This window comes from Elgaria multicarinata, chromosome 6 (genome assembly GCF_023053635.1).
Source record: "Elgaria multicarinata webbii isolate HBS135686 ecotype San Diego chromosome 6, rElgMul1.1.pri, whole genome shotgun sequence".
Lineage (NCBI taxonomy): Eukaryota > Metazoa > Chordata > Lepidosauria > Squamata > Anguidae > Elgaria > Elgaria multicarinata.
Window position 1 is genome coordinate 77,636,359 of NC_086176.1, and position 26,097 is coordinate 77,662,455.

A 26,097-nucleotide genomic window follows, 5' to 3' on the forward strand; every position below is an offset into this window, starting at 1 on the left:
CCCAGCCAGCCAGGAAGTTGTAGGACTTTTATCTGTCTAAACATGGATAGGATTGTGCCTTTAGACTACAATCCTATACCCACTTACCTAGGAGTCTGTGTGGACATGCCTAGGATTGCACTTTTAGGCCTCAACTTATTTGGGAGTAAAATCCAATTGAACTCAATGGGACTTACATCTGAGTAAGGATTGCAGTGTTAACCACTGTTTCTAAAAGGTACTATCAGTAATCCAGCTCCCGCTCCACCCATTTTTTTTTCTCTTTGGTCACACGCTAGCAGCATTTCTGAGATCTCTTGGTGAACACGGTAGAATTCTTGGTACTTAGCTGTAGCTAAAGTGAAAGACAGGAAAAGAAGCAAATTTAGAGTTCACATCTGGCCCTGTGAGTTTCCTTTCCCACGAGAGGTTTGTGTTCCCTGTCAGATGGAATGGTGTCTTAGAGTTAATTTGTTTAGTGGCCAGGGGCAACAAATAATTCTTGCCCAATGCCAAGGTTACTCAGCTCTATAATCAGGAAAGCCTTTGCTTCTCTAAAGCCAAAAGATTCATGGCCATTGTTTTGGGGTTTGCAAGAGATGATAAGGAAACGTTTACGCTGTCTGAGCTTGGGTAGGTATTTGCTCTCGGCTCGCAATGTAATGAGTTTCTAATTGTTTCCAAAGTTTACGGGCCGATAAAATGGTTAATCTCTGTGATGACAAAAAGGAAGCAGAAAAATAACGTGACACACTTGAATGAACTGTAAGGAAATAAAGTGCACAACATGTGATAATGCCATGACTCCGTGTTGCTGCACATTTCTGGGCTGAAAAGATATAGCTTGATGGGTAATTTGTCATGCTGCGCAATAGAGAACAACAGTAAAGAGACTTTAGACAGAAGAAAATTACACAAATAGTAGGGTGGAAAGGTATAATTGAAGATGGCAAAAGATTGAAAGAAAGACATTTAAAATTACTGTACTGACCTGCTAAATGCACTTGGGCGTGGAATCCTGACCCCACGAGAAGAGGCATTAAATGACTGCAGGCTGTGACACTACTACGGGATAATGCCAATCTAGCAAAAAGCTTAGAAAGAGGAGGGGGGAGGAGGAGGCAGCAGCTACTGAAGTTACAGGAAAGATCCTGGTGCTTATTCACAAGGAAGGCAATCTACTCAAACGGGACAACACGTGATAAAAGAGAGGAAGAGAATCTCATTTGAGAATTTCATTTGATACTCTGTTTCTTTTTCAGCCATCTAATGACTGTTCATCATATCTTAAATTGTGCAAAAAAAGAAGAAAGATGCTTTAAAAGCAGGTTTGTATCATTGTCATTCCCATTTTACAAGTGTGGAAACGTGAGCAGGGCTGGCTCCTGGTTCCCATGGGCTCTTCCTCCTTCCTTCCTGTACATGGAAATACCACCAACTGCCTTCTCCATAAACATGGCTTCTTTCTCCTCCTCCTCCTCCTCCCTTTTTTAGCCGTTCCCTTCCCTTCCCCAACTGGTGCTGAGGACCAAACTAGCTGTGCCCTCAAATTAGAATATGCATTTAAGATAACATGTTTTTAAAATGCAGGTCGTGTATGTGTGGGGGGTCAGTAATTATTGGATCGGAGCAGGTGTGTAGGGGGGAATTTAGCCCATTCATCCCTGAGGAAACTCCCTTCTTTGAAGTCACTATTTGCATTAGGAGGAAACTCCCTCACCCCCACCCACCCTACTGGAGTCAACGGGGGATTTCCTCCCAATGCAAACGGCAGCTTCAAAGGACCTTTTCCAAAAAATGTTCATAAAAACAAAGCTGTTCCCTATCTCCAACATAAACCTGCCTGTATCTTCACTCTTTAACGTCAGAGAACCCTAGCTTCCTCCGAGAACTTCAGAAGTGTGCAAAGTGTGGGTGAACTGCTTGGCATGGTAGACTCTGGAAACTTGCCATGTCTACTCCATCTTCAGTCGGGGTGGTATAATTCATTCATTACATTCTACTTTGCTTAATTTAGATCAAAGTGGGCTATTTTTGGCCCTCCATATATTTTTGCCTACAACTCCCTTCAGCCGTAGCCGGTGTAACCAATGATGAGCGATGATGGGATTTGTAGACCAAAACATCTGGATGGCTACAAGTTGTCCAGCCCTGATTTTGATGCTGGAAACCTGGAGCTTCATCCCACGTACCTGTTTTCCTTGAATTATCCCCATAGTGTAAAGCTGTTGTTGTTGTTAGCTAAATCACACCCTGGGCGGCAGCACTCCTAAGATCCTTTGCATACGAGGGAAAGGGTTTAAGGGGGGCGGAATGTAAAAAAATCATAAAAAATCAATGGATGACCAAATCCAATTCAAATTTGGTATGCTTAAAGCCCTCCTTAATATCTATTACTGTGCCAATTTTGATGTCTTAATCTTAATCTGGGACCATGCAGATGTAAGCATTTGTTTAATTTGTACTTTAAATGTATCAAATCCTCCTCCTGCGCCTCCAGTGGCTGCTAGGAGAACAACAAAAGATTCGCTCTTAAAGGGGTAGTAAAATACGTCGGTTCTTTTGGCTAAGAAGCACAATAAAAGCAGTATGCATGGGAGTGCTTCACAGTAAAAGCAGATTATAAACTGGAAAACTTCGGAGTCCTTTGCACACAATTCTCAGTGATTGCACAGTATAACGCTGGTGTGATGAAGCCTCTGGAAGGGCAGACAGACAATTAAAGGGTACTACATGGTAGTATTGGACTGAAAAGCTGGTTCTATTCCTAGAGAGAGTATCTTATTGGATGCTTCCAGATAAGGCTTTTAGCACACTTTATTATGGGGTTTTATGGGAGGTCCAGACAATGCCTTATACTCATAACCCTCGGTTCCCTACCCACCCACATCTTTTCCCGTACCACAGAAAATCCATTAAGGAGAAAAAGGCAGAAGAGCTGCTGCATGCCTTCTAATTGGTAGTGCTAAAAGCCCTCCATCTGAAAGCACCCACTGAATAAACTATGTGGATTTCAGACTTAAATTTCTCCCGCTGAAATTAAATGTCAAAGTGCTTAATTTTGTCTAGATTAATACATATCATTCATTTGTAAGCAAATGTATGAAAGCACACCCTTTTTTGTGGAAGGAAATGAAATTCAAACATTCAAGTATTTTCTCACAGTCACATCACATGGTCTAAACCCCCCTAAGCAGAACATGCCTGAGATCACAACAATTCAGGAGAACATGGGAAGTTAAAAAAGAAGAAAAAGGTTACCATACTCATGGAAGTCACTACTCTCAGTATGGTTATACTAAGTCACAAGTATGACATCAAAGGTAGGCACAGTTGGGCAACCCACACCCCAGGAGAGGCTCCAGACAAGAACCCCCTGGAGTTGCTGCTTCTCTTCACTATTAAAACCTTGTGTCTCTGCCTCTTGCACTAGTCTATACAACAGTGGTAGTGAGGAGGAGGAGCAGTAGATTCCATTACCTACTTCGTCATTGGCTCTCTGCCTGTCAAGGAAGTGGAAGCAATGATAAGAAGATGAGGAGCAATTGCAGCTAGTGACAATGGTGATGAGAAGGTAGACTCATTAACTGGGTTCACAAAGCACTTAGAGGGCCTGTTCAGACTTGCATGGAAGTTGGGTGGGTAAGGGAACCACAGAAAAGGGAAGGGTAATAGAACTATGACAAGCAGGCCCGGCATACGATCACGGAACCATGCCATGCCCCATGGTTCCACTAACCCCTCCTGCTGTTTAACAATGCATCCTGCCATCCACCATGCAACAAATGAGTGGCTGGCAGCTGCTCTTTTGAGGAAAATGGGGGAGGGGGGGAGGCTGCTGACCATAGAGATGGTCATGATGGTGGTATCGTCACCAGAAGTGGCGGATGCTATTGCTGACAGATTCTGTGGTTGCCACAGTTGCTTATTTTCCCTCCCTGTGCATGCCGGTTGTGAGTTGCTTAATTAGCATCATTACCCTCGTTGTGCATGGGTTCTCATGTCCTCCAGACCCAGCGAGGGTGATTGGTTGGGATGGTTTACAAAACACCCTAGAGCCTAGAGCTTGTTCTAGGACATCAGGGTGGTTTGTAAATCATTCCAGCAACCCATTGTCATCAAGTTCAAAAGTCATGACAACCTGTGAGGGTAATTATGTTAATTAGGTGGCTTGTGACCAGCATTCACAGGGTGGGGGGTGCCTTGCCCAAGGGTACCCAGCACAGTGTGACAGCTCCTGTGGGTAAATTCATCCACGGTGGTGTTTTGTGTTGTGTGAACCATATTTCTGGAGAATTTTACAACATCCTGAACCGGGCCTCCAGTTTCGGTGTGAGGGCCAAACTAGATGTGATGTTAATCTGTTATATAAATGTGGCTGCAGGGAAGCCAGAGCAGCCTGGGACCATGGGATTGAAGTGGAAGTTGATGGGTGATCTTGATAGGCTGGAGCACAGGGCTGAAAACAACACAATGAAATTCAATAGGGATAAATGCCAAGTTCTGTACCTAGGAAAAAGAAACCAAATGCACAGTTACAAGATGGGGATACTTGGCTCAGCAATACTACAGGTCTTGGAATTGTTGTAGATCACAAGCTGAATATGTTGTAGATCACAAGCTGTATATTAGCCAACAGTGTGATGTGGCTGCTGCAAAAACCAAATGCTATTTTGGGTTGCATTAACACAAGTTTAGCTTCCAAATTGCACAAGGTATTGGTTCACCTCTATTTGGCACTGGTTAGGCCTTATCTTGAGTACTGTGTCCAGTTCTGGGCACAACTCTTCAAGAAAGATGCAAACAAGCTGGAAGGGGTTCAAAAGAGGGCAATGAGGCTAACCAGAGATCTGGAAATAAAGCCCTATGAGGAGAGACTGAAAGAACTGGGTGTGTTTAGCCTTGAGAAGAGAAAGCTGAGGGGAGACATGATAGCACTCTTCAAATACTTTAAAGGTTGTCACACAGAGGAGGGCAAGGATATCTCAGAGTGCAGGACACAGAGTAATGGGCTCAAGCTATAGGAAGCCAGATTCCGGCTGGACATCAGGAAAAACTTCCTGAGTGTTAGAGCAGTACGACAATAGAACTAATTACTGAGGGAGGTTGTGGGCTCTCCCGCACTAGAGGCATTCAAGAGGCAGCTGGACAACCATCTGTCAGGAATGCTTTAAGGTGGATTCCTGCATTGAGCAGGGGGTTGGACTTGATGGCCTTATAGGACCCTTCCAACTCTACTATTCTATGATTCTATGCCACAGTCCTGATAAAAACAACACTTTCAGAGAGCCAATTGGAAGGGAGACAAAGAATTAATTTCCATCCCATGGCCCAGAGTCTGCTCGAGCATCTCTGTGGCTACTGTTTACATAACAAAAAAAAATCTCTGTGCATTTTAACTGCATTCATGCAAAGATCATCATGTCTCATAAGCCAGGCAACTCCCATTTTCCTGCACAGGCTGCCCAACAGGCCCTGGTCCCAATTTTATTCTTAGCTCAGTAATGGAGTCAGTGGATGGAGACAGGCCAATCAATAGGACATATGAAACAATGAGCTACCCACAAAGCTGAGGAAGAGTAAGTGTGGTGTTGGAACTTAAACACCAAACAAGATAGATGCACAGTTATTAACTATCAATATAGCTAGGATGTTGCTGTCAAACTAAGCAGTGCAGCATACTGAATAGCAATTGGATTTTACAGTCTTGGCTTTTCCAGTATCCACTTCTGATCGTTTAGGGTTAGGTACTAAATAAAAGGAGTGTTTCGATAATGTCAGCTTCTGCTTTTGTTTCGTATGTCCAATGAATTTGAAGCACTGTCCAAATGTTGTTCTGTGGCTGCTCAATATGCCAAATAACCCATCTGCTTCTGAAGAAAACTTGGCTCCAAAACTAAACATCCACTTTACGCAAATTAAATTAATTAAAGATCATAGCTCTGCCCTTTGGTAGTAAAACTAAGATTTGCCAGGTTTCAGCAGCGTCTGCCCTATTGATCTCAAATGAGCATAACGCAGAAGCCTGAGAGAGGACATTGAAATGGGCGACACTGTTCGCCAATTGCCATCATCCAATTTTCCAGAGACATCTAACTCTTGCTCATTTGCAGCAGGTTTGACTTGACAAGAGACTGGAGGTGCCTCTGGTTAGGCAGGCCACAAACTGATTTCCGGATTTTAAAATAAGGTGTCTTTCAGCTGGCAGAATGACTCAGCAGAAACAAAATGAATGTAATATGCAAAGACGTTTGGTCAAAAGTCAGACGTGAACAATTTTGAAACAAATAAGGAAAAATGTATAGGAAAGTCTTCAGTTTAGCTTCACTCACGACTCACTGTGGGTAGCTCTGTCTTTCTGTATAGCAAGTCATTCCAATCCAAGTACACTTGTGCTTTTTTAAAAAATTAATGGCAGACAGGTCTGTTGAAGGATGTTTAACAAAATGGAAATTTCATGACTAGATGCAATGTTTCTCTGGCTACTATCGCAATCACGTCATTTTGTGTGTGAGGTTCCAGAAGCATTTAGCTGCTGGAAGGCAAGTCTGTTTTTTGGTTGTTGTTGTTTTATGTTTCTTACCCAGTGTTTGTTTTCTTAGCACATGTGAAAGCGGAGCAGAATAAAGAGAATTACTGCTTGGAATTCATCTGCTGTGCTTCATGCATTATATCAGAAAAGACAGCAGAATATAAAGCCATTGGATCAAAATAGCCAAAGTAAGGGGACAACCCAGTGATGTTCTGTTTTGTACCATGCTATTTCTCAGCCTAAGCTATCTCAAAAGTGGGTTGTGAAGGAACAGTTTTGGACTAGAACTTCCAGCATGCCTGATGATTGGCCATTCTGGCTGTGGCTGATGGGAGTTGAAGTCTAAAACATCCAGAGGGCACCATGTTGGGGAAGGCTGTGCCATGTAAATGATATGAGCCAGTTCTACAACTTGGGGCCTTGCTAGACCAGGCGTTAGCGCGGTGTGAGATCCAGATGACGCACAGGAGAATCCGGGGTCAGGCCGCGCTGAAACCTGCCTTAATCCGGCATAAACGAATTTGCTTATGGCCTGGCTTTTCCGCAGCCCCTAGCAGGGTTGGTGGCTTTTTGCAGCTGCTCGCTTACTCGCGAGTAGCTGGGAAAAGCCACGGACTGGGCACAGCGCTCATATGAGGGGGGGGAGAAGGCCAGACCCGGCAGGAGAGAGGGGGGGAGAAGGCCGGACCCAGCAGGAGAGAGGGGGGGAGAAGGCCGGACCCTGAAGGAAAGAGGGGGGGGAGAAGGCCGGACCCGGCAGGAGAGGGGGGGAGAAGGCCAGACCCAGCAGGAGAGAGGGGGGGAGAAGGCCGGGCATTGGGGATGGAGGACAGTGGCGAGGGAAGGAGAGCTGGGGACAGGAGATGGGGGCGAGGGACGGACAGCCGGGGACAGGAGATGGGGGCGAGGGACGGACAGCCGGGGACATGGGATGGGGGCGAGGGACGGACAGCTGGGAACAGGGGATGGGGCGAGGGACGGACAGCCGGGGACAGGGCATTGGGGATGGGGGATGGGGGGAAGATGGCCGAGTGGGCAAGGGGGGCGTCAGGAATTGTGGGGGGGGGATCAGGGGCAGGGGGAGCGGGGGGCTTAATTTTTTTAAAAAAAAACCCACTTACCTTGTCCGGCAGCTCTCCGGCGCACATGGTCCCTTTAAAAAAAAATGGCCGACGCTACGGGGCTTCCTGTTGCCCCGTCGCGTCATGCGTCTAGAAGCCGGCGATGGCACACGTTAGCTTTAGCGCGCCGTCGCCCCTCCTCCCTGCCGGCTTATCCGGCAGGTCTAGCAAGGCCCTTGGTCTCTTTGACATACTTGAGTTTCAGTATAATGCAAAACTGGTTGAGGGAACTTGCTCCTTTTCACTCCAAGTTCCAGGATTGGAGCACACTGTCCACTTCTTATTATCCTAAAAGCACTATCCTATCCTAGGCTTTGGTCAGTTGGATAAGAATAGGCTTGCTATTAAGTCCAGTGCTGCAGGATCCCAAAAATATGATAGGGTCATGGATCTAAGTTCCACCATGGCTGGATCAACAAAACGGTGGGATTACTGTGATGTTAGCATTACACTGCTGACACAATGGTCAGATATGGGCAGGATTGGGGTCCGGAGAGACAAGGGGGGATCTACACTACTGCTTTAAAGTGCTTTATAACAGTTTTGACAACTGTTGGGGCCCAGGACACACTGCATATACAGTTTTCAAAACGCTTTAAAAGCAGTAGTGTAGATCCCCCCAAGGGCGGCACTTGATGGGAAACCTATGCTTGTTCAGTTCAGTCCCACCCCTGATGATGAGATTATGTTTATGTGCATTGAACACCTTTTTGCTGAATTCATTGGCCTTGAAGTTCCACAAGCTGGTTAGCTCCCACCATGCACCAGTGAAGGCACCTTTGTGGGTGAACACCAAATGTTTCAAGTATTGTTTGTTTTGATGGCCAAACACTCATTTGTCCTTGCAAAATAAGACCTGAAGCACAGGGTAACTGGAGAGGGAGATCCAGTACAATTCCCTAGATGGGGCGGGTATACATTGCCACAATGACTGCATTATCTTACACCAATAGGTGAGCCATCATATATTGAAATCAGGGGCGCCACCTATGAAGGCTAAGGCATGAGGGCCGAAAGTGCTCGTAAGGGGCAGCATTCACTCACCAACCCCTTAAGGAGCACCTTGCTATAGGCACTATCTGTTGTAGCAACTGAATCTTTTGTGCAATGCTGACCAGAAGGAAGGCTGAGGAGTAAGACCACCAGCAGTGGCCAGTGGCAATCCAGCTGTACCTTTGTCTGTCTGTCCGTCCCCACACACACACCCCAGTTTGTCCTCCCAGGATTCCTGTGCATGATGACAGAGCTTGCAACCAGCAAAAAGCCCCCACCCCCACCTCCACTTATGGCTCCCAGTGCTTTTGTCCTGACAAGGGCAGTGTCATTCATAACACTACATAACCCACTAGGATGAGATATATTGTTTTCTGTTTTTATTCAGCTTCTAGTAATGATTTCTAAATTTGCATCTACGCATGTAAATTTGCATGCGCAGATTGTATGCAAATCTCTGCCCCCTTTTGGAGTGAGGTGTTTCCTCTTTTTTAGTGATGTGTCAATGGACACCGTATACCTGGCTAACCTCCTTGTATTGGAGAACCAAAGGCTCACCCACTCCTTTCCCTCTCCTTCACTTAACCCTCTACTGCCTCAGTTAGCTCTCTAAGGCAGAATGCATCAAGACCTACCATCCTTTGTCTACACCTGTAGCTTTCTCTGCCCCTCCTCCAGCAATTCCATTGCTTCCAGCCAGCCACAAAAGCTTTATGATGTTGTCAAAACTCCAGTCATTGCTGGAACTGTTCAATAAAAGCTGTAAATCTTGCAGCTGGGTCTCAGTTGTCCAGCTGTGCCATCAGCTAGTCAGCAGATGTCTCCTCCAACCCTGTTATGCACCTCAGTTTAACAGACATTGAGCTATGGAGATGGCTGGGTGTTATGGCTGGAATGCCAGTCTGTTCTGCTCTTCTGTGGCTCTTTCTGTTTGCTTGGCAAAGGGGTGGTTGGGGCTTGAACTGCTCTACAAGGAGCCATGGAGTATGTGGCTGCAGATGTCAGTTGCTGAGTCATTGCTGTACTGCAGTGTTTTCATGGCTGCCTAGTTGTGTTTTTGGTGTGTGATGAGTGGGGGGGGGGTGACAACATGAGATCATTCAACCATCACTGTGTGTCAATCAGTGTTTTCCATGTATGAGTAATGTGGGGGCATTGTTGGTGCACACTGCTTAATTGGTGGGTGACAGTGCTGCTGCCACGAATGCTGTAAGCACATTTGTTGATGTTTCTACATTGTCTTGTTTTCACCAGCATTGTTTTGCTTTCTCCTTTGCTGCTAGGAGTACATAGGATCATGACTCCATTATTCCAATGTTATGCAGGCCTTCGTGACCAGCAGTGACCCTAAGATGCACTGCAGAGCATTGGGCAGTAGCCAACTGTGTCATTCTGTTAACGCAAATGATGTTGTGCTAGCGAAAACTAGTTTCCTACCTATGCACATGAAGAGAATCTGACTAAAGTTACATGTGCACAAATGGCTGTGCATTATGATTTTACAAGCGGTTGTGCATTATGGACAACCACTTGCGCAATGGAAAGTTCTAGTAGAGTTCCACTAGCACCATTTGAGTTTGTGGAATGACACTGTTGGATACTGCCCATTGCTAGTGCTCCAGCAACAACGCCTAGAGCAGGGTGGGCAACCTATGGCCCTCCAGATGTTTTGGCCTACAGCTCCCATCAGCCCTAGAAAGCACAACCAATGGTGAGGGATGATGTGAGTTGGAGGCCAAAATATCTGGGGAACCATAAGTTGCCCATCCCTAGCCTAGAAGCAATCCTCGTGGAAGATTATCTGTTCTAGGGATGTATCATCTGGAGGCTTTGATTAGATGATGGAGGAATGGGTAGTAGCCTTCCTGATTCCTTCCAGCCTAACAGCCCAGCCTCTTCCTTCCTTAGGCCCAGCACTAGCACATGTGCACAATCCCTATTGGGATATTTGGTGTGAAAGGAGAGCAATTCTGCTGTATTTCTTATTTAAAAAATCCGAACACACCCTTTAGTAGGATTCCGTCATGGAAAATTAGACATACAGTGAAGGTCAGCTGTGCTGCTAAAGAAAGGAATGTCTGCTCTACTCCTTTTCATTTGTGAAGAAATGTGCTCACAAATGTGCTCACAAAATGCGCTCAGTATCATTGCTTTGTTTCTCTGTGCGTGTGTGTGTATACTTTTGAAGGACAATGATTGTCCTGAGTTAAGTAGAAAAGAAGAATGCAGTAATCCAACAAACAAATGCTGAGTTGGTGGAAAAAGCACTGCTCATGTTACAAAATAATATTGCAGAGACTGAGTTGTGTGATGCACTCTGAACAGCTAATTAGAGCAGATCAATGAATGCTAGAAAGATATGTGACAGTTGTGTGTCATCAAAAAATTACTTGACCTGTCATCAAATCCCCATGAGAACATGGCCCTGGTAAGTACTCTGAGGCAGCAGTCCTCAAACCGGTAGCCAGACAGTATGCTAGAATAAGCAATTTGAAGTTTCTGTAACAGCAGTTCTCAGATCGGCCAAAGAAGGCCAAAAAAAATGAGACTCAATCCAAACAAGACCAAGATGTTTGCTGTGATTGGTCTGTCTGTCTAGTTAAGTGGTATTCAGCCTGTTCTTGAAGGGATTGCCCCCCTCCCACACAAAGGTTCATAGTTTGGGGGTGCTCTTAGATCCATCATTGTCAGTAGTGGCACAAGTTGGTGGCCCAGAATACCTTTTATCAGCCTAAGCAGACATACCAATTATGACCCTTCCTGGACAGAGGTAGCCCTGCAACAGTTATTCATGCTCCGGCAACCCCCTGGTTGCATTATTACAACATGTTATATGTGGTGCTACCTTTGAAAACCGTCTGGAAACTTCGATTAGTCCAAAATAGGCTATACTGCTAATGGGACTGGTTGATGTGATTATATTATGCCTGTACTCCTCCATCAGCACTGGCTGTCCATCCATTTCTGGGCCCAGTTAAAAATGCCTTTAAACAGCTTGGGGCCAGGTTACCCCCATATTTACCTACCCAGATATTAAGATAATCTGAGGCCCTCCGCCATGTGCTCCCACCAAATGAGGCAAGGCAGGTGGCTACAACAGAGAGGGCCTTTTCAGTAGTAGCACCCCCACTGTGCATTGCTCTTCCCAGATAGGCTCACCTAGTGCCCACATTACAGTCTTTTTGGTGCCAGATGAGGACCTTTTATTCTCCCGGACATTTTAAAAGCAGTTTTTGGTGCTTTTAGTACTTCATTCTGAGGCTGGTTTTAATGTAGTTTTATATCATGGAATAGCTTTACCCTTTGCTGCTGGTTTTATTTGGCACTGTTTTTATTCTTTGTTTTAATAGCTGTATCTTATGCTTTTAATATATTGTACGCCACCCAGAGAACGTTGGTTGTAGGGTGGTTTTAAAGTACAATATATAAATAGATTTTTTTTCCATTCACATGTTAACTTTTGTATTCAGGATGAGCAGAGCGATCTTAACTCTCTTGAATGGGGGTGGGGTTCTCTCACCAAAATGCGAGAGAAACTCCACTAGCAGGGGCATCCACCAAGAGGCTCTGGTTACACCTGTAGAAAGCTCCATGAACACTCTAGAAGGTGCTCAAATAGGTCATTCTTGTTACTGGGCAGGGGTGGGGCAGAGGTGGCCTTGGACCCACCAGAAGCAAAGCCCCTTCATCTAGCAGAGAGGCTGCAGGATCTATTTCCCCCCTCTATACCAGCCTGGACCCAGCATAACTAATCCACCCACAATTAGAATTCATGGGTTAGGAGATAAGGAAAAAGGAAAAGTGCATAGGGTGAAGTAACACATACACATACCTTGTACCCTGGCGGGGCTTTGGAATACCAGAGAACCAGCTGCTACACACATGACCCAACCCCATTTAAGATTACGCTGCAAATTCCCAAGTACAAATTCCTTCTGTCCAAGGAAGGGACTGTGTCATCCGAACCATAAGTTCTGTGAGGGTTGTTTAACCCTTGCACAACCCTCCCTCGGCAGGTTCAGACAATATGACAAGCCACAGCCATGGCTTGAATTTTTTAGGATGGTGTCTGTGGACGTCATTGCTTAAATAAGTGACACCGAACTGCACCGATCATGTGGACCTGGTCACTGTGTCTTTTGTCTGCAAATCACACAAGTGGGAGTTGCAATCCACTGCTGGGCATTTTGGAGGCAGAACTTCCAGCATTCATAAAAGGAGGTTTAGCATTAAGGAATTTGTTTCTATGGATAAAATGTAAGATACACCACTGAAGAAAAGGAAGGAGTCTTTTTCTTTACCCAGGATACTTCTAATTCAAAATAGGCCCTCTTACTTTTCAAATTTCCTATTTTTAAAGCTGAAGTAGTTGTATAGATTGACTGCCAATAAATTAAGTTTTTGGCTTCAATTTACAAAACTTTGTTTGAAGTCGCTAATTAATTATTTTGCTTTTTACACCTAGTTCTTCTTTAACCTAAAAATATTCAGCTTTATAATATAACTCTTGGCAAGCTAAACCGACTAAATAGGCAAATAGATACTAAAATCAAAACTATACAGAGCAGTAAATATCACTGAAGCTTAATGCTAAGCAATGCTCAGTAATCTAACATTAATAATATTAATATTAACTTTTATTTATAATTCCAAAATCCACCATCAGCCAATGCTTTTATTAAGTGCAACCAAAAATGCACAAAATTGTGAGCAAGCTTTTGAGATCTCCAGATCTCTTCATCAGGCAAGGTGTTACAAAAAGGGAGGGAGGGTGGGGAGAAAAATAAAGTCTGAATTGATATTGAAATCATGGTTAGAGTCTTAAGATGGAGTGGAAGAAGAGGCACAGATCTAAATGGATTAGGTTCTACCAGGTGCCATGCAGTTTGCAGATTACACCTTGGATTGTTACTACAAGCAAACACATAATGGCTAATTCCTCCATTTAAAAATATAAAATCCAACAGTTATTTAGATTCATTTCCAGCTTTAGGAACACACGTTCCTTGGTAGGCAGAGAAAAAAAGTAAAGAGAAACATAGCAAAACTGAAGATAAATTTTGGGTGGTATACAAGGTTAAAAACTGGGTAGTTTTACCTAGTTTTTGGAGGGAAGGCAACCCTCAAAGAGTAAAGTCCTACCTTTAGGTAGTAGGTAGTTTACTTATAAGTGAACACAAATTGGTTGCCAATGTAAAGAACATACAACAAGTGCTTATGGGACTTATGTAATAAAAGTAGATATAATAGGCACGTGTAAAACTTGGTGGAGGAATTTTATTGTATGGTTTCATGAAGTAGAGTGACCGTATGAAAAGGAGGACAGATGCATAGAAAGGGGAATTTCAGCAGGTGTCATTTGTATGTATGCAGAACCTGGTGAAATTCCCTCTTCATCACAACAGTTAAAGCTGCAGGACCTTGCACTCTTTTGTATAGCTCGTGCAGCTTTAACTGTTGTGATGAAGAGGGAATTTCACCAGGTTCTGCATATATACAAATGACACCTGCTGAAATTCCATTTTCTATGCAACAGTCCTCTTTTTCATATGGTCCACCCTATTTAAAGCAGCATAAACAGATTTAAAGCAGCATGATATTCACAAGACTGTGTATTGTTTGTAAGAATTAAAGTGGATTGGTATGATCTTCAAGCACCAATCCTTTCTGCCAGGCTGGAGGTTCCTAGGAGTGTTTGGGTGCTCCAGTGTTGAGAATTGTGCTCCCAGCACCAGATCTCTCACCCACAACCTTCAAATCTTACAGCATGATCCTACTCAAAGTAAGCCCAACTGAGTTTAATGGGACTTACTCCCATGTAAGTGTGCATAGGATTGCACCCTGGGCACTTTCATCTCCAGGCACAGTTTGATAGAACACGCAGCAGTATAGAGGCTCTCTTCCTTACCAAAATGATTCTTAAATGAGGTGAATACCCAACTGCTGCTCTGCAATCAGCTTCTGTAGCACATGCCCAATAGAGGGAGCAGGGTCAGCCTTCCCATGAAGCAGGGTGAGGCTTCCGTATCAGGCGGTGGAATGGAAGAAGTGGTGAATGGGCCATTCCCCACCACCACCACCAGGAGGCCCTACCATGGCTGCCCCACCGCCTCCAGTGGTTGCTCATGAGAGCCCCACACCCGCTCCTATTGAACATGCAGCTCTCTATAGAGCTGCCATGGTGGTGGGAAGAGGAAAGGAAAGAGGGCATGCGATGGGGGAAGGAGGGGCAAAATGCGGCAGCACAAGGAGCAGAGAGGGAGAGGTTGCTTTATCCAATCTGGCTAGAGTTTAAGGTGGCTACTTATGCATCGCCAAAAAGAAGGAAATGCATCACCAAAAAGAAGAAGAAGTGTAAAACCAACGTGCATAACATTTCTCTGTGAACATTTATATGTATGGCTACAATTTTAGAAATAATAACAAATGTTTAAATAGAAATACAAGTCATCTCATCATAGTGGGAAAATTGTAACTATGTGGCCTGTGTGCCTGCTCAGTCTGCTGCCCTGATGCTAGTGATGGGCTACTTCAAGGGCCCTGCTGCTTTCCTCCTTGTTGTTCTTTGAGTTTAAACCAGACTCGAACTGGACAGTTCATCAAATAGAGGATACCTTCAAATAGAGCAGCCTTCCTCAACCTGGGGCACTCCAGATGTGTTGGACTACAACTCCCAGAATGCCCCAGCCAGGCTGGGGCATTCTGGGAGATGTAGTCCAACACATCTGGAGCACCCCAGGTTGAGGAAGGCTGAAATAGAGGATTGTTCTTGCTGATGTAGTTCGTGAAACTGGCTTTATCATCCCCAGGATAGATTCTCAGTTGGTGAAAATTGGCAGTGCTCTATCGAGGCGGCATACACCAAATTTAGCAGTATGTCCTTCACAGGATACTTCCAGCATGTCCCCTCGGTCTTTCAAGTTAGATATTTGCAGCTCTTATTATTTATTTATTTATTTATTTATTTATTTATTTATTTATTTATTATCCTTTAAACTGTGCGTGAATCAGGCATTGTCAAAATCCCACACCAAAAATCACCCAGATTTGCAATGGTAATCCTTCATGCAATGTATTTAGCAGATTATGTAGCACCTAGAACAGTAGCTTGCATTCAACAAGTTTCCCAAGGATACACATTTCCATCTACCAAAACCACATTCTAAAATAAGAAGGTATTACTTGTTTGTATATGTTGAGGCCTATGATTATTGTTCGGCATGAATGTATACTATCGCACAGAGCAGCACAGCTTTCACTACAGATTCTACTGATTTCAAAGGGAGAAGTATTAGACACACTACTATTATTTAAATGTGTGCGTAGACAGAGTGGGGAGGGAGGAAGGGAGAGGGATGGATTGAGGGATGGATGGAAAATTGACCTGAGACAAAGCTTACTGAATTAGAAAAGCACTTATTCCATTTCCCTTGGGCTACTAAACAGCCTTACCTAGTTTAGGGGAAATGACAAGAACAGTGCAATTCTATACATGTCTACTCAGAAGTAACTCCCAATGAGTTCAACAGGGCTTACTCCCAGGTACCTGGTATAGGATTGCAGCCTAAAAGTCTTGTATGCAATAGTTCCTTACAAAGGCTGAGAATTGTTCCTCCACAATAAAGCATTCACCCTTTATGATCAGTTTCAGAATACTTTTCACAATAATTGTTGCAGCGTGGAGTGCTCCTGTTGAGGATAAATTCTGCATGCTTAAAGAAACATTTAGCTTGGCCTTCGGTTCTATTTCTTCTCCTCCTCCTTGGCCTTCTGCTTCTCGCCCCCCCCCCCATCGCCACCAAGACAGCATTCCACAGCCATTTAGTATGCTCTGTCCTCATTGGGCTGTTTTGGTTTCCTCCTACCAAGGGTTTATTTTCTAAAGTTTTTTTTGTACTTCCCCAAACCTGTTCATACCTCCCTCTTTTGTGAGGACAGTGCTTTTTCTGCTACAGAAGAACTCACACTCAGTGAACAAGCTCACTGTTAGTACATAGATACAAATAGTTAAAAGATAGTAATGCAGTCAATAAAGGAGCATCAGGGTATTCAATAGGTTCAGCCTTAAAACAAAGAGGCATAAATCCTTTGTCTTGACCGGCCAAGCTACCTGTGCTTTCCCTAGAGAAGAGATATCTGGCAATTGGCGAGTGATGACTCAATGAGTTTGCAAACTGCTCTATAACCTGGTCACAAATTTGCCTTGCAAAAACCACAAGGGTTGCCCAAAGATATTAAATTCACTTCATCTCCTGGAAACAAATCACACCTAGCTTAGAAAGGCCCCCGAATATCATAGCCTACAAGCTCATCCATTTCTCACCTTATTTTTCCCATGCTGGGAAAAATATTTTCCCCCTTCTTCAATTGCACTTACCCAGCTAGATGCCACCTTTTGACCACCTCCTCACCCTGGTTCAGTAATCTTGATACCTTGATAGGTATTTGCTTTTGTCCCTGGGCAGAAAATATTTATTTATTTATTACACTTATATACCGCTTCCATAGCCAGGCCTCTCTGGGCGGTTTACAGAAATTCTAAAATTGAGGTAAAAACAAGTATACAAAATTTAAAACTCTAAAACACAGAACATACACACATAAAGCATTAAAAACCGATTAAAAACTAAATATGTGGGTAATTAGGATGTGCCGCCATATGCCTGGGCAAAGAGGAAAGTCTTAACTTGGCGCCGGAAAGATAGCAGCATTGGTGCCAGGCGAGCCTCATCAGGGAGATCATTCCACAGTCTGGGGGCCACCACCGAAAAGGCCCTATCCCTTGTTGCCACACTCCGAGCCTCTCTCGGAGTAGGCACCCGGAGGAGGACCTTAGATGCTGAACGTAGTGACTGGGTATATTCACGTCAGGAGAGGCGTTCTGTCAGGTATTGTGGTCCCAAGCCGTATAAGGCTTTATAGGTCAAAACCAGCACCTTGAATTGGGTTCAGAAACATACAGGCAGCCAGTGCAAGCGGACCAGAGCAGGTGTTATATGGTCAAACCTTCTGGTTCCCGAAATCAATCTGGCCGCTGCATTTTGCATGAGCTGCAGCTCCTGAACCGTCTTCAAAGTCAGCCCTACGTAGAGTGCATTGCAGTAATCTAACTTGGAGGTTACCAGAGCATGGACAACTGAAATCAGGTTATCCCTGTCTAGATAGGGGCGTAGCTGGGCCACCAACCGGAGTTTGTAGAAGGCACTCCGTGCCACTGAGGTCACCTAAGCCTCAAGTGACAATGATGGGTCTAAAAGAACCCCCAAGCTACAAACCTGCTCCTTCAGGGTGAGTGCAATCCCATCCAGAACCGGTAGAACACCCCCCATCCTGTCAGCGGAATCACCTACTAACAGCATCTCAGTCTTGTCTGGACTGAGTCTCAGTTTATTAGCCCTCATCCAGTCCATTGTCGCAGCCAGGCACCGGTTCATCACATCCACAGCCTCTCCTGCTGAAGATGAAACGGAGAAATAGAGCTGCGTGTCGTCAGCATACTGATGACAGCACACTCCAAAGCTCCGGATGACCGCACCCAGCGGCTTCATGTAAATGTTAAACAACACGGGGGACAAAACCAACCCCTGCGGGACCCCATACTTGAGAGTCCACGGGGCCGAGTAATGTTCCCCAAGAACCACCTTCTGTATCCGACCTGCCAAATAAGAGCGGAACCACTGCAGAGCAGTACCTCCCACTCCCAGCTCAGCGAGTCGTCCCAGAAGGATACCATGGTCAATGGTATCGAAAGCCGCTGAGAGGTCGAGGAGAATCAACAGAGTCACACTCCCCCTGTCTTTCTCCCGACATAGGTCATCTTACAGGGCGACCAAGGCTGTTTCCGTGCCAAAACCAGGCCTGAAGCCCGACTGAAATGGATCCAGATAATCAGTCTCATCCAAGAGTGTCTGGAGCTGGCCCGCCACCACCCGCTCAAGGACCTTGCCCAGGAATGGAACATTTGCTACCGGCCTGTAGTTACTAAGATTTTCCGGGTCCAAGGAAGTTTTCTTCAGGAGTGGTCTCACTACCGCCTCTTTCAGACGATCTGGGACCACTCCCTCTCATAGAGAGGCATTAATCACCTCCTTGGCCCAGCCGGCTGTTCCATCCCTGCTAGCCTTTATTAGCCAAGAGGGGCAAGGATCCAGTACAGAGGTGGTCGCGCGGACCTGTCCAAGCACCTTGTCCACATCCTCGAGCTGTACCAACTGAAACTCATCCAAGATTACAGGACAAGCCTGTGCTCTGGACACCTCACTAGATTCAACTGCTATAACACTGGAGTCTAAGTCCCGACGGATGTCAGAGATTTTGTCCTGGAAGTGCCTGGCAAATTCATTACAGCGGTCCTCAGAGAGTTCTACAATGTAGATTTAATATTTAATAAAATATTGATAATGTTTATGTATTATTTAAGATATTGTTTGTACTCCTCCTTTCCCCCTAGGAAATGGCACTCAAGATGGTATGGTGGAGTCAGTGTGGTGTAGTGGCTAAATTTTGGGGCTGGGCGTTGGGAGATCCAGGTTCTAGTCCCTACTCAGCCATGGAAACCCACTGGGTGACTTTGGGCCAGTCACAGACTCTCAGCCCAACCTAGCTCACAGGGTTGTTGTTGTGAGAATTAAATGGAGAGGAGGGGGATTATATACACCATCTTGGATTCCTTGGAGGAAAAAAGGTGGGATATAAATGCAATTAAAAAAAAACATGATTAAAAACATAACAAGAACAGAATAAAAACAGCACCTAACCCAAATGACCAGTTTATATGCCAAAGGCCTGCTTGAATAAGAACATCTTTGCCTGCTAATGGAAGGACAGCAGAGAGGGAAGCAGCTACTGAGGAGGCCTTTCTCGTGTTGCTACCAGACCTGCCTCTACAGGCGACGGACTTTCGCGTAGCCTGGTTCTAAGCCATCTAGAGCTTTATAAGTCATAACCAGCACTCTGAATTTTGCCTGGAAATAGCCAGTGAAGCTGTTGCAACAACGGAGTCACATGCTCCCTGTAACAGGCCCCAGTCAACAGTCTGGCCACAGCATTCTGGACCAGCTGAAATTTCTGAACAGCATTCGAAGGTATCCCCACATAAAGCATGTTACAGTACTGAAAATGGGATTTAACTAAGGCATGCATGACCGTGGCCAGATCAGACATCTTGAGGAATGGGCGCAGTTAGAACATTCGCCCCAGCTGTGCAAACGCATTCTTGGCCACTGCTGAAACCTGGGCATCCAGATTCAGGGTTGAGTTCAGGAGTACACCCAAGCTCCTGGACTTATTTATTGATTAAAATTATACACAGACCGGCTTTCATCATAAATGACAATAAGATGGTTTATGAAATACAACCAATACAATAAAACCACAATAAAACATACAGCAAATATCCAAAATTGAATAATTCTATTTAAACAAGCATCCCAAAAACTAAGGGCAGCAATTGTAATAATGTTGGACCAAAAGGCTCATAGTACGTTGTTGTTGTTGTTACTACAAGTAGGACTTGCAACAAAAATGTTACAGTATGGAGTTCTCCTATTCAGGATTTCAGCCAGCTAGCCATGGCCTTTTTCCAGGGCACTCCATGTCCTTTCCGGAGAACTCTCCCCTCCTTACCCCCTGCAACATTCCCTTTCCTTGCCTTGAAGCTGGATGGTCCTGAGAGTAATAATGCAGGCACACAAGGAAAAGGTTGGAAGGTTGTTTCCTCCCTCCCTCCTCTGCATTGCCCCATTTCACTGACTAATATCATGGCAGGGCACAAGGGATGTAGTTGTCCCAAGGGCTCCTGCAGGGGCCCTTGCAAGAAGCTCTGTCTCCCAGAGTCCTCTGTACTTCAGTATGCTATTAGCCGGAAATATAGGGCAAGGGAAAGAAGAGAGGGAGGGCAGAACTCCCAAGCAGGAAAAGAATTTGGGGGCTTGTAATGCTCACCTCTAATTCTGAGGCTGGCTTCACAAGCCCCCAGAGTTCTTTTCTGAGTCTGGCTTCAGAAAAGTTCGCTGGCATCACTAATGTTAATTTTTGTCAAAAGATGCTTGAAGCCGTTATCCATTATTTTGTATTAAATGTACATTTTTGCAGTATATAATGCTGGGTATTGTTGGATGGTGTGTGTGTGTGTGTGTGTGTGTATGTGTTACTTTTATATTGAGTAGGCAATAATAGGAGCATTTATTTATTTATTAGCAACCCCATTTTAAGTAAAGCAAGAATATGAAGTGCATGAGATGTCTGTCCTAAAATGTCTGCTCCACTCAATGTTTGGTTCTACACGTTAGAGTTCTACAAAGGCCTCTCCAAGACCTTGCAATCTGTCAAATAATTTAGGACAAGTTTCTACACAATCACAATACTTAAGGAAACTTCTGAAACTTCGGTAAAGGGTTGATACACAAACCTACAGAATGGTGTGGAATCTGAAGCAGGCATGTGGTAAAGCAACATTTTTATTGCAGTCAGAGAAGTTTAATATAGAATGTCTGCAATACCATTCTGGCTTATTGAGTGGAGAATCTGTGGGATCATTCATGCCATCTGCACTCAGCAGGGATGGGTTGCTGAGAAAAAGTTAGCAAATAAAAACAATAAAGAAAGTAAATGAAAATAATATGCAGAGTGATAAAAATAGGGAAGCCAGAACTCTAAACCAGTTGGATTTCAGCTACCTCCACTGGATCTTTCCGTGGAGAAATGTGTCTTTGTAATAGCTTTATTTAATGAAATGTGAATATAAGAACCTGGTCCAGGTGGGGGAAAATGCTATTTACCTCACTGAGGCTGCAATTCACAAATGACTTAGTCATGAGCTTCAGTGAGATTCATGCAAAATGAAGCTAATTTCCAAATAGATGCTTCATTTTCAAAAGTAACAGATTGATAACTGTCAGATCACTGGAAGCTCTGAAAGAAATAGTTCTCAACTTCTTGCATCTGGGGTTTTGCAAGATTTCATGCTGTTAAAAAATACATTTTGTAATTTTCTATACTGCCTTATGATATCTTGGTGTTAGAAGTCACGATTGGGGGAAAAATTGAACCAATTTTCTTTCTTTTTCCCCTCCTTCCTTCCTTTTTAAATTTACCCTATTTTTTTCTCTCTAGTCTCATAGTTTATAAGACCATTTTATAAAAATAATACCATCCTTGATTATTATTTTTAATAGAAGCTAAAATTAAAAACATAAAACTAGTTATTTCCACCACCTTCCCAAAGTCTGCTGGAACAAGAACACCTTTACTTTATTTCTAAATGCCTTCAATATCAGCTTTAGACAGATATCCCTAAAGGAGGGAGTTCTAAAACGATTCTATGAGAGAGACGCCATGACAGGGAAGGACCTGATCCTTACATGGACAGATTTCACTTCATGCTTATATGGAATGCAGATCGAAACCTTTCCTGATTACCTTACTAAAAGGCACAGATGTTCATCAGTTTACAAAGGCAAAGATGACGTCAGTTGCTAGGTTCTTGCTCTCAAGAAATAGGCACAGATAGCATATGAGATCAATTGATAAAAAGCATTTGTGCACATGTCTGGCATCTGGACATCTAGCTGAGTCCAAGAAGACTCCCTGGCTATGGCATCCTATGCAGACAAGGATATTCCACATCCTCCAAATCACATGGGTCACCTAGAGTGTCATCAGATGGGGAGAAATCACATTTCCCTACCATCACTTTGTCCTCCTGATGCTGTCCCACAATAGCGAGAAACAGCTTCCTCTTTCTTCACAAGGGGAAGAAAGAGGAAGCAGCAACGACCACATGGCCCATTCAAAGCTTCATCAGACCTAGTCAAAAGCTCCCAGCGCTGCTTCTGTCGCCGCTCTCACGTTGCTTCCTGAAAATAGGAAGTAATTAGCCCCATTCAGTCCGGTAGTAGAGAGCAACAACCGGGCTTTCTCTGGGGTTTTTTGCGGTGCAACAAAGGCCAGAAGGGGCAGAAGATATGCGAGAGGCAGACGAAGTCATGTGAGTAATTCGCGAGTGCCCAATAATGAGCATGCAGTGAAAAGCTCGTTGGATGGAGCTTTCAGTCTGCACTTTTATTGCACTGCTTTTCCTGCACACAGCAGGAAATGGTGGCAAGTTTTGCTTCAATTAAAAAAAAACAGATTTACTGGGTCTTATTTTGTCACAGAAAAAAAGACCCGAAGGAGCGGGAGACAAGCAGGAGGTGGACAGCGTCATCAAAAGGACCAGCGAAAACCCATGAGTGGCCTGTAACAAGCGTGCGATAAAATGCGTGTCTGATGACGGGCTTACATACATCACCTCAGTTTTATCTGGATTCAGCTTTAAAGTTTTTGCCTTCATGAATTCCAATACTGTTCCTAGACATCACTCCAGAACCAAGATCACTGGTAATAAGGATGGGCACGATCCTAGCTTCTATTAACTAACCCTTAAGGGTACAATCCTGCCATCACTTAACTTCATGATTAACTGTGTCCATGATTGCAGCATATGCATGCATGCATGCATAGATACATACATATATTTTCTAGCCTTTAAAAATAAGTCTTTTCTTTTTTTCTTTTTCTTTTTAAAAATAGTTTCAAATACAGTGTCTGCAATTCTCATTCTGTTAAAAATGTTGTGTTACCTGGTAATGTTATGACCTAGCACTAAAGTTTGGAAATGCTTTAAAATTCTTCCTAATGGCTGGTTTTTATTTAGTGTGGAGGAGAGAGGATCTAACATACTAAAATGAAGAACCTGCCTCAGCCTGAACAAAACAAAAAATGGTGATTGCCACTTTTCAACACTAATAGTGCTTCAAAAAGTTTGGAATTCCTATTCATTAGGACTTTAAGAAGGTTGTTTGTATTTTATAAAAAGGGACATATGGAGTGTTGGAACCCAAAACACGTGGTTGTTAAAATATATGATGAAAACATAAGGGCTTTGTTATGGCATACACAACAACCAAGGACCTGTTTCCTCTTAGCAAGCTTCTAAAAAGTATCTCACATATAATTATTAAATGAAAACACTCACTTACCCAGTACTCAGCCTTTAAATCTTGAATAAGAGACATTCACTCCGAGAGAGGTACTTACCATGTTTCCATGGATACTGGATGATGCCAATCAGGTCCATGTTTTTATCTGAAAGTGGTACCCTGCAGAGAAATAGAGTTTGGTGAGTAACTGTTTATGTGCAGTAAGTAAATAGGAAGCTTGTTTATTTGACAAAAGGTCTGTGACCCAGACTTCCCTTCCCACCCTACCCCACCCCACCCTGTAATACCCCTCATTCTTTCTCTCTTACCCACCACTCTTTAACACAATAACACAGAGGCATGACGTCAAATAGTTTGTGCAGTTTCCTTCCAAATCTATGAAGATCAGGACTTGGTTATTCAAATAGCAGCTCAGTTACCTGGCACTTTGCCCCTGATATGATCACCATTCATATCTCCTAAATGAATGGTGGGAGGGAGAAGGGGGTGATGAATAACAACAACAGGAAAGGGAAATATAAATACCCTTACCTTAAACTATTAAGGGAGAAAATTTCAGTGTTTCCCTGAACATTAGCAACTACGTGAAAACTATCTGGTTCCCAAATTTTCTAAGTCTCCATGGCATAAATGTGTAATTCTGACATGCAGTCTCACTCAACACAGCATACTTTCTAATTTTGCAAGTGGAATTATTAAATCTTCTTTGAGAAGTTTTAGGTTTCTAATATTTCTGTGGATAAAAGCAAAAGAGAAAAGGAAAACAATCCACTTTAATACTTAGCACACTTTAATAACCTGAACGATGTGAGCTCTGTTTCCATAATTATTATTTTTTTAAAAAAAGTTTCCTTCCAGCCGCAATTAAAAGTACAAAAAGTTGTCTTGTTCTAAAATTATTCTTGGAAATGTGATTTTTAACATCACTGTAAAGGATTTCAAACACACACACACACACACACACACACACACACACACCATTTTGTGTGTGTGTGTCCCATCTGAAAGTCATTTCATTTTTGTTTCTTCTAACAGAGTGATTTTTGGATATAGCTACTGATTTGATATTTTCCGATTGAACTTACAGCATGCTTTGTGGAGACAGTAATTCTATGTTCTTTTGCCAGAGCTGACAAAGGTCTAGTTGTCAGTGATACCTTTTACAGCTAAATTTACTTTGGAGTGACAGGAGCAGGTGGGCCCAGGCCTGCCAGACACTTGTGCATGGAAATCATGCATCTTACAGGTCAACAGCAAAGGGGAAAAAGCTCCTGCCTTTCTAGCAGAGGGTGAGTGAGGCAAATAGAACCCAAACTGGGGGGTTTCTCTTCAAAGCCAGCTGGTCTGGCTTTATTCTACAGGAATTTTTTACCTGTCAGTTTAATCAACGCAGCCCTCAGCAGGTGCTGACGGGTACATCTTCCTGGAGAAGACGGGCACTGGTGAGTTTTTAATAAATAAAATCCTTTTTCCCCAATATGTATGTATAATGTCAATAAGTATTTGAAGCTGATTGCCTCCTTCCACTCTAGAGTTATGCCTAGGACCGAGAACCATAGGTAAGTTTTTCAAAAACTTTATGTTTTACAAAGGAGATGCATTTGGTAATACACTTGTTTCTAACTATTTCTTTGACAAACTAAACCTTCTCAAGCAAGAACAAATGTATGTTGCTTATTGAAAGAGGACCTTTTAAGACTAAATGCTGAGAACATATATGTTTATTCATGCAGAAGAATTTGATGGGGAAAACAGAAAACACAACTTTCTCCCCTAGATTTTACTTCCCTTTTTATTTTGAAATGAGAAGTGAAAAAGATGAATTCCATTTCGTTTGTCACATTCTACCTCTACTGCTTTTTTTGCTTGATCTGGAAATTTGCTTTAGAATGTCCTTTTGAATACTATATCAAAGTTAACTTTTCAATTAAAGGAGGGTGAATGTGGAATACTTTCTGATTTTAAATTGTTTTGGTTACTGAACAAAAGGCAGCCCATATGAAACCGTTGTTGATTTCACTGGGGCAAGAAGCTGGATTACGAAATGAAAGCTACGTGGAAATGTAATTGTGTTTTTCACAGTGCTTTCACTTTAAGTGCAATGTGTGTGCTGTATGCACAATTGTAGATTTTGCTACAACACTAAGGCTCTGCTGGTGGAGCCTGGAACGGAGAATATTTTTCAGGACAATCTTATTTTAATTACAGCAAAGATGTGGGAAAAAAAAGATCAAATGGTAATTCATATTTGGGGAGGAACAGGATTTTTATATGATGAATTTCTATTTTCACGAGCTTGTGCTTTTAACTGTGCTTCATAGCAGTTCTTACAAACTGTCAAACAAATTGAAAGCATTTCTGTAAACAAGTAATCAAGGTTTTTTTGGTTGTTTTTTTTTTTTTAATCCCAAGACAAAGTCTATATACAAAATGAACATATGAAATTGCTTTTAACAACCAGATTCCATACTGACATACTGCCTGGCATGCA

At 43.4% G+C, this 26,097-nt stretch overlaps 1 protein-coding gene across 6 annotated transcripts in view; it reads left to right on the plus strand.

Annotated features, from left to right (window-relative positions):
- The first annotated feature begins 24,866 nt into the window (after positions 1-24,866).
- MEF2C (myocyte enhancer factor 2C) overlaps positions 24,867-26,097 on the plus strand; it is a 215,140-nt gene continuing 213,909 nt past the window's right edge. For 4 of the 6 annotated variants that reach the window (XM_063129637.1, XM_063129628.1, XM_063129629.1 and 1 more), the window contains exon 1: positions 24,867-25,048. The gene's annotated coding sequence lies outside the window, so the exon portion shown is untranslated. The remainder of the gene's footprint in view (positions 25,049-26,097) is intronic. The other 2 variants (XM_063129633.1, XM_063129634.1) reach the window with 1 other exon arrangement.